We start from the raw sequence: 15,000 nt of genomic DNA, 5'->3' as shown, positions 1-15,000 counted from the left end.
CCACTAGACAACGGGTTTGGGCCTAACTACACATGCACTTACCGAGATACCTCACCTAAGGGACCTGAATGGTGGTTTGCGAATTTGGTAACCACAACAATATATATATATATATATATATATATATATATATATATATATATATATATATATATATATATAGCACACATACATACACACACACACACACACACACACACACACACACACACACACACACACACACACACACACACACACACACACACACACACACACACACACATATATATATACATATATATATATATATATATATATATATATATATATATATATATATATATATATATATATATGCACACACACACACACACACACACATATATATATATATATATATATATATATATATATATATATATATATGTATATATATATATATATATATGTGTGTGTGTCCTTTCTTTTCGCCATACTGCACTATTCCCTTCTCTACAACACATACACACATCCTCTACTCCAATCATTCCTTTTCTCTCCTCCCTTCCCTCGGGCGGACGAACTCGACGTGCTGGGGCTAGCCCGCCCGCCCCGTACACCGAGAGATGATCAGTTGGGCCGGAGCTGTGAGCGCTGCTGCTGCTTAGGGCTGTGTGACAGCACGAACTGCACGTCGGTAAGCGCAGCACGCCCCTGGCTCGACCGGGACCCGCATCACCTCCACCATCGTTTGTGTGGATCCCTGCATGGCTCCGCACGGTGCGATTCATACGCAATAAATTTTGAGATTTCCGTTTCGTACCAGGAGCCACAGGCGTCATGGGAGAAGCCACGTGGCTGCTTCAAGGACGTGTGTGTGTGTGTGTGTGTGTGTGTGTGTGTGTGTGTGTGTGTGTGTGTGTGTGTGTGTGTGTGTGTGTGTGTGTGTGTGTGTGTGTGTGTGTGTGTGTGTGTTTGGTGATTTTAGTGCAGTAAAAGTGTATGCTTAAGCAGCAAAGACCGAACTTGCAAGAACAAGTATAAATTGTGTCCCTCTCTTTGTCTGCGCATTGCACATAGGCAGGTGCGGCGCGACGATGATACATTCGCAACGTAGTATACGATGTCTCCCGCTTTGATCACAACCGCTCACCATGTCTGTATAACCATTCCATTTTTTTTTGGGGGGGGGTGTGCCCTGTCCCTCTGTTTTCTTTCCCTGAAATGTAAGGGAGCGTGGAAAGGACTTCTCATGGTGTGAGCGAAATGTGTCATGACTTCACACTGTGCGCCTTCCCGCTCTTTTTTCCCCATGGTGAGAGTCCCGTCTGCTTTCAGAATCGCTTTCAACATAGGACCGGTGATTAAACGCCATCGCTTTTGGGCGTTCACCTGCGTTTTCCCATCCAAACCCGCATTTCACGCTCATTTTATGCAGTACTTTGTAATGGGGTGGGGGGGGGGGCTTCTTCTGCTTGATTGCACCAAATTTGTACAGCGATTCATGCGTTGTGCTCGTAAATTAAAACGCACCCGTACACTTGCACTGTGACCAGTGAGCAGTGAGCAAGCATTCGGCCAAACCTCAGAGAAAATTGTGCGAAGCGACCGTATAATATCTATTATCTCAGCGCTTTGATTGTGGTCATTATGACAGCCCATTGATTGTGGTCATTATGACAGCCCATTGTCACAATGGTGCTTCAGATGCATCCAGATCCATTGGAAGCACCGGTGTCTCTGTATCACCGAGGCGAATGATGCGGAGCAATGTCTCGGAGCATTTTGTTGAGGGTATGGAAGATGAACCTTTTCTGCAGAAATATTGTTTCTTTGGATTGTATGTTATGATTGCATCTGATGAGCCGGCGATTTGGATAAATCTCAATGGCTTTTTAACCCTTCAGGTTATATCTCTATTTGATATTTCATGTCCATCTCTGTTTGATTGTCGTCTGAAAGGACGGCTGACTAGTTTGGTTTTGATCCCCGACCTGACTGTGAACTGCTGGAGCGGTACGTCGCAGGTGGGGTATTGTATCGCAAAGTGCTCTGTCCCTCAGATAGACGTTCAAGACGGGTGTCCCGTCTGTTAGCTTTTGCTGGTGATGTCTTTCACGAAGAGTAGGCGAGTGATTTCCGGCACCTCGACTAACGCTCCAAATTCTGCCGTCATCCATTGAGCGTCAAGCCTCGCTAGCCAATTTGTCAAAAACTTTCCCCAGCCGACCTCACCAAGTGCGTGGAAATAATTTTGGGTTGTTAAATAAGTAGTCATCATCGTGGTATATGTTGAATTATTAAAGTCATTTGTGGCCTTGTCTTGAAAATATATGTGAGTTCAGAAAACATAATAATGGTCAAATAAGGAGTGAGCGCTGGAGAGAATCGGAGTGGTTGTGTTAAAGTGGGTGATGGACATAGTGGTGAGGAAGGGTAGGGCATAATAAATAAAACGTGGCAAAAAGGGATCTCTTTCTTTAGAAGAAGCAATGAGATGTGGGGAAAAAATCAAGAGTAAAGCAAAAAATATTTATGAGTAAGAGGGGGCATGGGGAATGCAGGGTGTGAATGTGGAATGAAGAACGAGTCTTGCTGATGAAGGATAGTGTCAATATGCATCAGGGGAGAGGTAGAACAATGGATGAAAAATCCATTGTGGGAAGTGAGAAGCTGACGTTTCATGAGTTAATCCTTCATCGGAGCCAAAGAGCCTTCTTGGTTTCTTCAATTCGGGCAATTAAGGTTTGAGTTAGAAGTTTATCCTGATCCACTGTCAAAATGATGCAACTATGAGTTACACTTTAGCTCCTTTGCTCCGACAAAGGGTTAACGCCTGAAATGTCAGCTTCTCCTTGTTTCCCACAGAAGTCAGCACACCTCAATCAACATCCTGTTTATTTTATCCATTGTGGGGTTTAAATAGCTTTTGTGAAACAGAAATTCTACCACTTTGGAGGTTAAAAAGAAAAACTAAATTAGATGTTTGTGAAGGGAGACTGATCAAAGTTGAGCTTTCATAAAACGCAAGTGGAATGAAAAAAAACAGGCTGATTGGTCTGCCGTTACAGGGATTTGTTTTTGCACCTTTCTTATGCAGGACGATAATGTTTGCTGTTTTCCAAGCAGATGGCAGATGACATTGAAAAATTGAGAGGGTGCCGAGAACAGAGAAAGGGTTAGCAAGAGCAGAGGAGCAGGTTTTTAGGACATGTGGGCTGATGCCGTCTGGATCAGTTGCAGAATCTGAGTCGAGGTTGGACAACAAGCTCTCCACCTTGTCAGAAGAAAAGGAAACAGAGTCCAGGGACAGCTGGGTGCAACTGGGTAAGGTGTGTACAGAAAGTGATGGGTTTCAGACACGAGATTAAAATGCATTTACTGAATTTAAGCATTCAGCCTTTTCACGTGTGGTATCAGTGGTGTGGCCATTTGAGGAAATGGGGGGGATGGAAGGGGGAACATTTAACAGAAACAGATGTGATTAAATGCCACCAGTATTTGGAGGAGGGAGAGAGGTTTGAAAGTTCAGACTTGGGTTGAGAAAGATGTTGTTTTCTGGTTCTCCTGAGGGTAGATACACACTTGTTCCGAGCTTTATAGAAGGAACTGAGATTACCCTCAGTTGGGTTTGCTTTCCGTGAGGCAAAGGCAAGTTATTTCAGCACAACGGCCTCGCCACAAGCCTCAGTGAACCAAGGGCGGGAGGAAGGGTAGGACAACTGAAGATGAGAGGGGATAAATCTGTGCATGAGGGAGAGCAAGTTTCCTTGAAATAATTCCCAGGATGAGTTAATGTTGGAGAAAGTAGCGATGGGAGACCAGTCTAGAAGTATCATGGCTGCTTGGGGACCCTGGCAATCAGCCTGTATGAAATGCCAGACTCTATGGCACTGAAGTGGTTCTCTAATAACAGCCAGAGAGATGTTTACTTTGACAAGCATGTGGTCAGAAGAACCGATTGGAGGGGAGGAAGACAGCAGATATTTCAGGGAAATTTGTCAAAATCAGATTCAGAAGAGATGGAGTACCATTGGTTGAGATCCAGGTTGGGAAGTTGACCAATTGAGTTCTTCCCAATGAGTCAAAATCTGCTACTCCTCAACTCTCAGACCCACCCAGGCACAGCCAAGTGAACCTTTGTCAAAAAAGAAAATAAAATAAAAAACATTAAATAATTCTGGCTGCCAGACCTTGTGTCTGATCAAGTTGAAATTTAAAACAAGTATTCCTCATCATTATTCAATCATAATTGTGATGTTTTATGTCGATTGATTAAGCGGTTCCAAAGAAAACATTACTTAATATTTTTATTCAATCCAATATGGCTGCCAAACCATGTGACCTTTCGATTATTCCTCAACAAACTTGAACATCCAATGCTTGGGGGACATTTGTGTGAAGTTTCCCCTCGATCTGTCCAGCCATTCTGGAGAAGATATTTATAGGTTTTATGGTAAATCCAATATGGCTGCCAAACCATATGACGCATGATGTCATGGCCATGAACCTTTTGGTCCTCATGGATAGGCAGTCACATGTGTAAAGTTTCGCCTCGATCTGTTCAGCCGCTTCAGAGAAGAATGTTTTTTGAAGGTCCCCCCCCCTCCCCTTTAACAATATAGGTGCTGAATCAAGTGACCAATGATGCCATCAACTTTTTTTCTGTGAATAATTTTGTCGATTGATGACCCCCAAAATTTTTCATACTAATCAGATGTAATGTTGCACCTGGCCATGCAATTGTGATGTCATTCAAAAATCACACTAATTCCCCATAAGGAGTACTTGCATGTGCCAAGTTTCAATTTTTTACTTGATGCGGTTTCAGAGGTCCAAATTTTTCCCGTTTTTCCAACATGGCTGCCACACCACGTGAGCTATGAGGTCATAATTATAATTAAAACATTCTACATGAGTAGTCACACCTATCTTGAAAATTTAGTCTCAATCCGACAAGAGGTTGTGGAGAAAACATGAAAGTTCTGTGCAGACAAACAAACAAACAAACAAACAAACGGACCCAACCACAATAACCTCTCCTTTTGTGAGGGTAATGATGTGCTCATGTATACCATCATGTGTTGCCTTTGTGCCAAGTACAAATAAAATCGGTCCATACATGTCCGACATATGGTTGCGGACGAACATACGTACGCACGGACACAAAGGTCAGGTCAGGTATGGGAGCATCTGCCAGAACAGCGCGTCGCTGCGTCCACTTTCCGCCGGTACTCCAGGGGCCTCCGTCTGGCCATCCCCCAGGCAGATGCCAGGCCCATCCCAATCTCCTTGAGATGATGGTCAACCTGCTGCAACCACGAGGAATGTGGTTGGCCCACTGGCCTCCTCCACTCACGAGACTCCCCCGCTGAGAGAATCTGGTGAGCAGGATCAGCATCAGGAAAACGAGCCACATGTCCATACAGCCGCAACTGACGCTCACGTACTATGCAGGTAACAAATCTCATCCGAGTCTCTCTCAGCAACCGCTCTTTGGATACAAAATCCAACCAGCGATGGCCAAGGATTCTCCGAAGAGACCTGGTACCAAAGGAATTAAGTCTCCGTCTCAGATCCTTGGTCAGAGTCCAAGTCTCGCATCCATAGAGCAAGACTGGAAGTACCAAGGACCTGAAGACTCGGACTTTCGTCCTCCCGCACAAGTACGGGCAGCGCCACACCCCATGATCCAGTGAATCCATGACTCCCCAGGCCCGACCCAGATGTCTATTGACCTCTGACTCACAGCCAGCAGAGACATGAATATCACTGCCAAGGTAAGTGAATCTCTCCACGACCTCAACATCCTCACCACAAACAGACACAGACAGGACAGCAGCATCCAAGATGTCACCAAAAGCCTGGATCTTAGTTTTGACCCAAGAAACCCGTAATGCCAGCGGCTCCGACTCCTCATTCAGCACCTCGAGGGCCCCCAAAAGGATAGCTAAACTCTCCGCAAAGATAACTGCATCATCTGCAAAATCAAGGTCCGAGATCTTGACATTCCCAAACGATGCACTGCAGCTTGATCTCTCCGACATCCTCCCGAGAATCCAGTCCATACAAGTGCTGAAAAGTGTGGGGGCAAGTACACATCCCTGACGAACTCCAGTAACAACTGGAAATAAGTCAGAGATGGCACTACCACACTTCACAGCACTCTCAGTACCAGAGTAGAGTTCAGACATAAGATCGATCAGTTTTGGTGGCACCCCACGAAGACGAAGAATCCTCCAGAGGGCATCCCGATTCACTGAATCGAACGCTTTACAGAGATCAACATAGGCTGCAAGCAGCCCCTGCCGAAACTCTCGTCTGCGTTCGGTGAGGACACGAAGAACAACGATACGGTCAATCGTTGACCTCTTTGGTGTAAAGCCTGACTGCTCTGGACGCTGGTGCTCAAGCAGATGGTGGCGAACCCTATCAAGAATTATCCGAGCAAAGACCTTGCCCGGCACTGAAAGCAGCGTCACCCCTCGGTAGTTGTTGCAGTCTTGGCGATCACCCTTCCCTTTCCAGAGAGGAACAACAAGGTCCCTCTTCCAATCAGTTGGGATGATGCCTGTGTTCCAGGCAGAGCACAAAACTGCATGCAACGACACGAGTGCAGCATTTCCACCAGCCTTAAGAAGTTCAGCATGGATGCCACAGATCCCTGGAGCTTTGCCCCGTTTCAACCGATTCACCGCGGCCCGTGTTTCCACAAGCGAAGGTGGACCACAGTTGATTTGAGGGTCAGCAACAGGGATTGTAACACCCTTGACGTCCAACTCGACAGCTGGGGGATCAGCCTGGTACAACCGCTCAAAGTAACCAGCCCAGCGGGCCTTCACTTCAGACTCCTCGGTCAAGAGCCTACCACTCTCTGCTCTAACTGCAGTGCGATGGGCATGGATGAACGCAATGCACGAATTCCCCTGTAAGCAGGACGAGAATCACCTGTCCACAGGTGATGCTCTACCCCCTCACAGATTCCTCGCACATAGGCCTCCTTGTCCACCCTCAGTGCACGTACAGTTTTACACCTCAGCTCCCTGAACAGCTCCGCTCTGCCGTTTAGCCTGGCCCGATGACTCTGGTCAATGGTATCCAGTGTCCCTTGAGAGAAAAATTCTTCTTTGCCCTGCGTTGACTTCCAAGACATCCACCGGCAACATCAAGGATGGTGGTCTTGAAGGCACTCCACAACTCTTCAGGACCCCCCAAAGCACCCAGACCCCCCAAGTGTCCACTCAGCCTGTTTGCAAACTCCTCAGCTGCTCTCTCATCCCTGAGCTTGCCAACATCCAGCCTAGGCTGGGATGGTACCATTGTCCAGGATTTAAGGTGCAGTTTTAGAGTTTCTATAACAAGCCTGTGGTCAGTATTGAGGAACTGAGCACTCCGATAGACCCTGCAGTTCTGGATCATCCTCCAGCGACCGTCAGAGAGGACATGGTCAATCTCCTTTGCCACACCACCAGCGTTGGAATACCAAGTCCAGCGATGAGCTTGTGGGCGCTGAAACCATGAACTAGCTACCCTAAGTCCATGACTTCTTGCAAAGTCAAGGAACTTAGTGCTATTCTGGTTCATAGTTCCTGACCCATGGGGACAAACACACTCACCTCATAACCATCCCTATCAGTTCCCGTCGATGCATTGAAATCCCCCAAGACTAGAAGTGTATCTCGTCTGGGGCACTGATCAACCAGAGACTCTCGCGTGGCGTAGAATGCATCCTTCACGGTGAGATCACTCGCCTCAGTCGGAGCATAAACAGAGATCAGGGAAATGACACCTAAGGAGTGACGAATCCTTCATCTCATAATACGCTCGTTGACCGGTGTTACCCCAATTATCATTGGGGTCAGCTTATTGAACACAGCTACAGCAACTCCTTGGGTATGGTAACCATCAGAGCGACCAGACCAATAGTAGGTGTAACCACCCACCATTATCTCGCCACAATCCGGTCTCCGAACCTCAGAGAGAGCTGCAATCCTGATGTCCAAACGCTTGAGCTCAGATGACAACAGAGACAGGTGATCATCCTCTCTTAGCGATAGGACATTCCAGACACCCACCCGAAGGGATCGCCTCAGGTTAACCCAAGGAGACCGCCGTCTGGTGGACGACACCTCAGCACCACTCCGACACACTCTCCCACAATCTGACCCAGGGATGTTACCCCGTGGTTTCCCTCCTATCATCGAAGATTGGGGGTCCCGAAGGCTTTGCCCCAATACCGTCATCCAGTGAGCTGCCCTGCGAAGGGAAGCTGCACAGGAGGTACTCCCGCGGAGTGAGTTTTCAGATTTTTTTGCTTTTTTGTGTTTTGCGGAATGAAGGGTTTTACGGTGGCCAGAGTTCAAATCCTGCCACCAACCTCCTAATAAAAAAGTAACCCAACTGCAGGAGGATGTCCGCAGACACAGTTGGGCACTAGATATGAATGGCATTGGCTCTCAAGGAGCTCCTCCGCCCTTTGACAGGTTTTGTTTTTAATCCTGCTGGGTGTCCATATCCAAACACCCTCCTCACCAGAAAACCTCGTGGGGGAGACAGTTTATTCCCCGACAACCCGACCATGGAACAGGTTAGTACAGGTTTACATGGTACCTGTGGCAGGTCACAGATCTAAACTGACCTGACACACAAAAATCGAGACCAAATCCATAAACCCCCGTTTCGGACTCAGTCCAATGGGTACTAATAACAGGATTTGTAGATTTCCTATAACAAGTTGGGTCACCCGATCAAGATCAGGGTATTTGGACTTTCGTAAAACATTACAAAATTTGAAGCTGAAAGCTGGAGCAAAACTAAACCGGGAGTGTACCACAGCAATGTTGGTCAAAATTGCCTGATTTCCTTCTTTGAGGTCAGTTTCTCCTCGGTCTCATGTTGTCAGATTTTTTGTTTTTCTGTGATTTTCAGATGAAGGCACATATACTTTCTTTGTATGAGTCAGGGGAGGTTGGGGGGTGGGGGGGAGATTTTTGTGTTCCACAGCACATTTGCAAAATTTGGTGGAGAGCATACAACCCGGTCTCTGTATGGGAGTACCCGTGTTGGCCCACTGAACACAGCTGACCGTTTGCTTTCCGTGGAGTCCAAAAAATGTAATATTATCAAGGATAGTACCGCTATCAATATAGTAATCATCAGGATGAGTCAGGAGGTGAGGGAATCATGTAATGAAGACACAATAATCACCAATATTGTAATCACCGTTGTGAGAGGTGAGGACACGAGGTGAGGAAAGCATGTGAGAGACACCGCACCGTAATCACTATTGTAATCTCTATTGTGAGAGGTGAGGTAACATGAGGTGGGGAAAGCGTGTAATAAAGATGCTGCATCGTCATCACGAATATTATAATCACCACTTTGAGAGGTGAGAATACAAAGTGAGGAAAGCGTGTGATAAAGACAATGCACTATAATCACCAATATTGTAATCATCACTGTGAGAAGTGAGAAAAAGCAAGGTAAGGAAAGCGTGTGATAGACGCCGCACCGTAATCTATACTAATATGTGTGTGTCTCCTCCATATCTCCAAACCATGAAACCTAGCAGCCTGAAACTTTGCATGCATACTTTGGGAACTCCAAGGAAGTGCAAGAGTGAAAATTGAGTGTTTGGGTTAATTAAAGCACCCATTTTGAAGATTATTAACAAACTTATTTCATTATATTCATTATCAGGCGCTCCTCAGCCCCTCGCTCTCTGGGGTCTTCAGGCATATCTTGGGTTACCTCGCCGGGGTCTGAAGCTGCCATGTGTTTTTGGCCTGCTCAACCATGCCTTGACTTGGAACAAACTGCAAGATTTCTTGATGATAAAATTTGTTTTTTCACTTTCCTCACTCATATTATTGAATGCTTGTTCATCATAGCTATGAATCGCTGGATACATTGCAATGCTTATACACGCCCGAAAATGCCAGCGCTCGTGGCTTTATTTCATTTCGCACATGCCATAACCTCGAGAATCTCTTAAATTAAGCCGAATTACAAAATATAAGCTCCTGAAATGAACTTAGCAGCAGTTCCGCCTGCTAAAAAAAAGTGTTTCTTTGTCTTATTCGGACATAGTTTTGACATTCGGATGTAGCTATTGCTTGCCAACCATTTAATTGGATTGCTTGCTTGAGTGCTTAAGCTGCATGCTGAGCACCCTACAGTGGATGGCGGTACAGATCATGTCCCGATGGGGATGTGCAGTCGGCATTTGCTTCAAGGTAGAGTGCCTACACATGCAGTGCCGAAAGAAAGTTTACATCCCCTTTCAAAATTTTCGCCTTTTGTTGCCTTATAGCCTGGAATTAAATTGCATTAAATCAGACTTTTTTAGCTTTATTTACACATCATAACCCACAACTTCCAAGTGAAAAACAAATTCTACAAATTTCAGAAAATTAATTAAAAATACAAAACTAGACTATCTTATTTGTATAAGTGTCATCCGGACATGTTCAAATGGTGGTTATGGCCGAACAGACCTTCCCCTCACACTGCCTTACCTTGCCCTCCCCTCATGCTGCCTTACCTTGCTTTCCCCTCATGCTGCCTTACCTTGCCCTCCCCTCATGCTGCCTTCACTTGCCCTCCCCCCCACACTGACTTTGCCTCCCCTCCCATCACACTTCTTTCCCCTCCCTTCACACTGCCTTCCCTTTGCTCACCCCTCCTCGCTCCCCCTTGCTTGCTCGCATCCCCACCCCTCCTCGGTCTCCCAAACTCCTCACTCCTTCACCCCTCTGTCTCCCCCGTATTTTACCCCCCCCTTAGTATACCCGTCGTCCAGACAGTGGTTATCTCCGGATTTATCTGGATGGTGGTTATGTCTGAATGGACCCTCCCCTCACACTGGCTGACCTTTCGCCCCCCCCCCGCTGCCTTCCCTTTCCGGAACCCTTCTCACTCCCCTTCTCGCTCCCCCTCCTTCCTCACTCCCCAACTCTGCCTCACTCCCCCTCACTCCCCCTCCCCTCCTCGCTCCCCCTCCCCTCCTCGATCCCATTCCCACCTCACTCCCTCCTGTCTCCCTCCACTCCCTCTTACCCCCTCCCCCCTTTAAAAACCCCATCAGCGAAGCAAAAGGCTGTGTTTGCTAGTCACCATTATTGTAGTCGTCATTGTGAGAGGTGAGGAAACACGAGGTGAAGAAAGTGTGTGATAAAGACGCTACACCAAAATCGAGCAATATTTTAATCACCTCAGCACCACAACCAATTTACGAGTGAAGGGAAAAACAGGCACACCCGATTGGTGAGCTTTGCGACCAATCGACGAGTGAATATTGCTGATATAGCTACAGCCACACAAGCTCTATTTCTTATAGTGGATTTGTACTTGTTGTATATATACATCTAAGCTCTGAGTGTAGCTCAGAGGCATGGGGCAGCAGATTCACAGACTGACAGAGGACCAAAGGGGAACAGAGAGACAAAGACATCGCACATGTGTGGTAGAAAGGAAAGGATTGGGGGTGGGGATTTGTCAGTGAATGTAGAAGACGGCAGGGGTGGGATGAGAGAAAGAATGAAGTGATGATTAGCACAGCACTGCTGAAGGACTGGATGGAGGGAGGGGAACAAGACAAAGATACAGGGAGGTCAGTGAGAGAGAGAGAGAGAAGAGAGAAGAGAGAAGAGAGAAGAGAGAAGAGAGAAGAGAGAAGAGAGAAGAGAGAAGAGAGAGAATCGAATCGAGGGATGAACGAACGAATGGAGGTAAACTTTCAGATTAGAATTGGAATGTGGGCGTTAGGGTTAGAATTGTGTACGATACCCATAAAACTTATTGCAATGATTATTTAATTCCAACCAAATCGTACATCGTAATGTACATGGTTGTGACAAAATTATGGAGGAAATCGATTGAAGTGTGCCCGCCGCCGTGGGAAGCAAGGAGAAGCTGACGTTTTGAGATGACATTAGCTTTCATGAGTAAGACCAGCTCTTCATGTTACAAAATTAGTTCTCTGTATTATACGTCTTCATTTGGAAATCAAGGTGAGGTCCAGGGCCGGATTTAGACATTTGGTGGCCCCTGGGCAGCCTTCAGTAGTGGAGGCCCTCCCTACCTTAGAATACTAAAAAGGTGACAATACATCTTTACAGTCATCCATAAAGTATATTTTTCAAGAACAAAGAATCTGAACTTCTATATAAAATAGAGAATGAGATAAGATGAATATCTTATATCTGTTATAGATGAATATCTTGTATCTGTTCCACTAACTACCAACTACCATTCAGGCACTCACAAATACATTTTTCCTTGCAATTTTTTTTCATGAAATATGTGGAGGCCCCCTGGTTGTGGAGGCCCCTGGGCAACTGTCCAGCTTGCCCATGCCTAAATATTGCCCTGGTGAGGTCACAACTTGGTCATGTGCCTTTCTTGCATGCAATTCATAGTTCTTGTCAAACAATTTTGGTTGTTTTGTATTATACACCATTATAAAATAGAATTGAAACAATAATGTGTTGAATTGACCCAAGAAACTGAAATTAAAGCTTTGTTGTTCCTGTGCGTAAGAACAGTAACAGAGGAGGCGAGGAGATTGGGACCATACTCTGTGCAGAGTGTTGGTGCTGCTTAAGCAGTCTCCTTGGCTCTTGGGCACAATCCTGGATGGGTCACCACGCTGACAATCATTTTGCCAACCTCGGAAGGATGACAGGCTGAGTTAACCCCACCTGGTATTAATTCAACAGCTGAGCAGGATTTGAACTCAGGACCCTAGGATCCAAAGCCCACCACTCTAAGCAATAAGCCAACACCAGGCATCCAGTAACAGACTTATGACTGACGCTTTATGTTATAAACCCTTTAGGATTCACTTTACACTCTCCATACTCACTGAACATAAAGCAACATTTTATTTAAATGTCGAAAATCTGAGTCCAAGTCCCAGTGCCAGTGTCATGAGGTTTTCAATCTGAGTGCTTTTTGATAGCAGATCAATTTGACATGTATCCGTTACATAATAAAGTGGATAAAAGACTCGTAGTTGCATGTTTTTTGACAGTGGATCAGGATAACTTTTAATTGGAAGCTAAATTGCCTAAATTGCCAAAATGTAAGAAATCAAACTTCAGCAAAAAAGCCCTCCTCCTGAAGTGACGTCTGCCTTTTGGCAGGGTCATGGTTTCCATAAGTGGCACCCACCCTTCTTTGTGAGTCTCATTTTTTTCATTTTATTTTTGTTTCTGCACTCTTCTCTCTCTTTCTCTCATCCAATTTAGCAACACCATCATTCATCAAATTTTCATTTTCATTCATTCATCTTTCATCCAATCTCTGTCTCCCTCTCCTGTACTTTCCTTCCGCTCCACTTTGGATCACCTTTTGCAGTGATCTATCTTTTCTCACAATGTGATCAAGCCAGTTTTTCTCGATCTAAATGTCTCAATCTAAGCCTGGTGTTGGCTTAGCGATTAAGTTGGCTGGCTTAAGATCTTCGGGTCCTGAGTTTGATCCCCTGTCAGCCGCTGAATTAACACCAGGTGAGATTGACACCATATCATCCTTGGTACCAGTGTACTGGGGTAATAACCATTTGGGGTAACCTTTGTCGGAATGATGACCTGTCTAGGACTGTACTCCTTGCCAATGCAACTACTACCTCAGCAGTCCTATTCGCCTTTACGGCGTGAAAGGAATGGTATTATAAAATGCCTCAATCAAACGACAGCCTTCCTGCACCAAGTCCAGAAATTCTTAATTAGCACATCTCCTGCACACTGGGAGATGGGATTTTGCAATTGATTCTGTCAACCTTGATGATGAGAATATGGAGAGCACTATTTATTAAAATTTAAATTTTGGTTTTAGCTGTTGTTTTCGTCAAGTTTACTTCGAGTGCAAAGGATGTGGAGGGGCGTTTCATTTCGGGTTGTTTTCTATCTTGTGCTCCACCAATCCATTCCTTTCCATCACACCCACATTGCGTTCTCTTATTTTCCAGCACACCCACATTTTGAAAGCTTCTCGTCTCAATTGATGTACTCTGTTCCCAAGGTTCCATGTTTTAGATACATATAGCACGACACTTCAAATCAAGGATTTCAGTAAACTCTTATTCATCTGTTTTTTTTTTTTTAAGTTATTTCTCATCGGGTCCTTACTTTTGTTGAAATATTCATTGGTTATGGCTATTCTCTTATGATATCAATATGGCATTCAAGATCTTTCAATGCCTCTTTTGCAAGTGCCTCTGCATATGAGTTGAAGAAGATTGGTGACAATGGACACCCTGTTTTGGTTTGCTTTGTGCATCATACAACTCTTCAATATACCTCTTAAGTCTTTTTCTCAACTCTTGTGGATCAGTTTGTAGATTTCTGTTCTTTAGTGACACACCCTTTCCTTGTATTTGTCAACTGCCTGACCTTTTCCTTCATCACATCACACCTCCAACGTCTTTCAAGGTCTTGTAGATCATCACAATGTTATTTCCATCACTACTCTTGCTCTTTATATTGTCATGTGGAATTCCTTGTTCAGAACCCTGCATTTAGCTTTTCCTTTGTCTGTTGTCTGATGTTTCCACGCCATCATTTTATCCATTTTTCAAACATTTCCTCTGCTACGCATGACTTTCATGCTTCATTCCTTTCATAGAATTAATACTTTCCTTCATATTTGCCACAATTGCAGATCTCAGGTTCTCCCATTACTCATTTTCAGAATCAAAATTTCCACCATTCATAATCCTTTCAACACTACTGACAAATTTATCTTTGATTCCACTGTAAGTTGATTTAAGTTTCATCACTTTCTTCCGTTCCACCTCTCACATGTTTCAGATCAAGCCTTACAGTCATTGCCACTTCATTATGGTCATGGTCAGCATCCACACCCAGGTAGCCACATGCGTTATTTACAGGGTTTCTCTGCCTTTGCTTCACAAAAATGTCCCCAAACATTTTCCAAATGTATCTTTCTTTCTTTCCATGTTGAAACCACATATTTGCTGTCGTAACTCTTTTCTTTCACAGTACTCATTAAACTCATCACCTCTTTCATATATCT

General features: G+C 45.0%; 1 protein-coding gene across 2 annotated transcripts in view; it reads left to right on the top strand.

Moving 5' to 3' along the window:
• LOC147026490 (E3 ubiquitin-protein ligase MARCHF8-like) overlaps positions 1-15,000 on the top strand; it is a 448,650-nt gene that overhangs the window by 149,434 nt on the left and 284,216 nt on the right. Inside the window, exon 1 of one of the 2 annotated variants that reach the window (XM_085881964.1) lies at positions 490-658. The exons of the other annotated variant lie outside the window; for it this stretch is intronic. The gene's annotated coding sequence lies outside the window, so the exon portion shown is untranslated. Of the gene's footprint in view, positions 1-489; positions 659-15,000 lie in introns of those variants that run through there. 2 annotated transcript variants of the gene reach the window in all.

The sequence above is a fragment of the Eptatretus burgeri genome, chromosome 5 (genome assembly GCF_056783735.1).
Source record: "Eptatretus burgeri isolate ZD-2024b chromosome 5, Ebu_testis_v1, whole genome shotgun sequence".
Taxonomy (NCBI): domain Eukaryota; kingdom Metazoa; phylum Chordata; class Myxini; order Myxiniformes; family Myxinidae; genus Eptatretus; species Eptatretus burgeri.
This window is presented reverse-complemented; position numbering and strand designations above follow the sequence as displayed.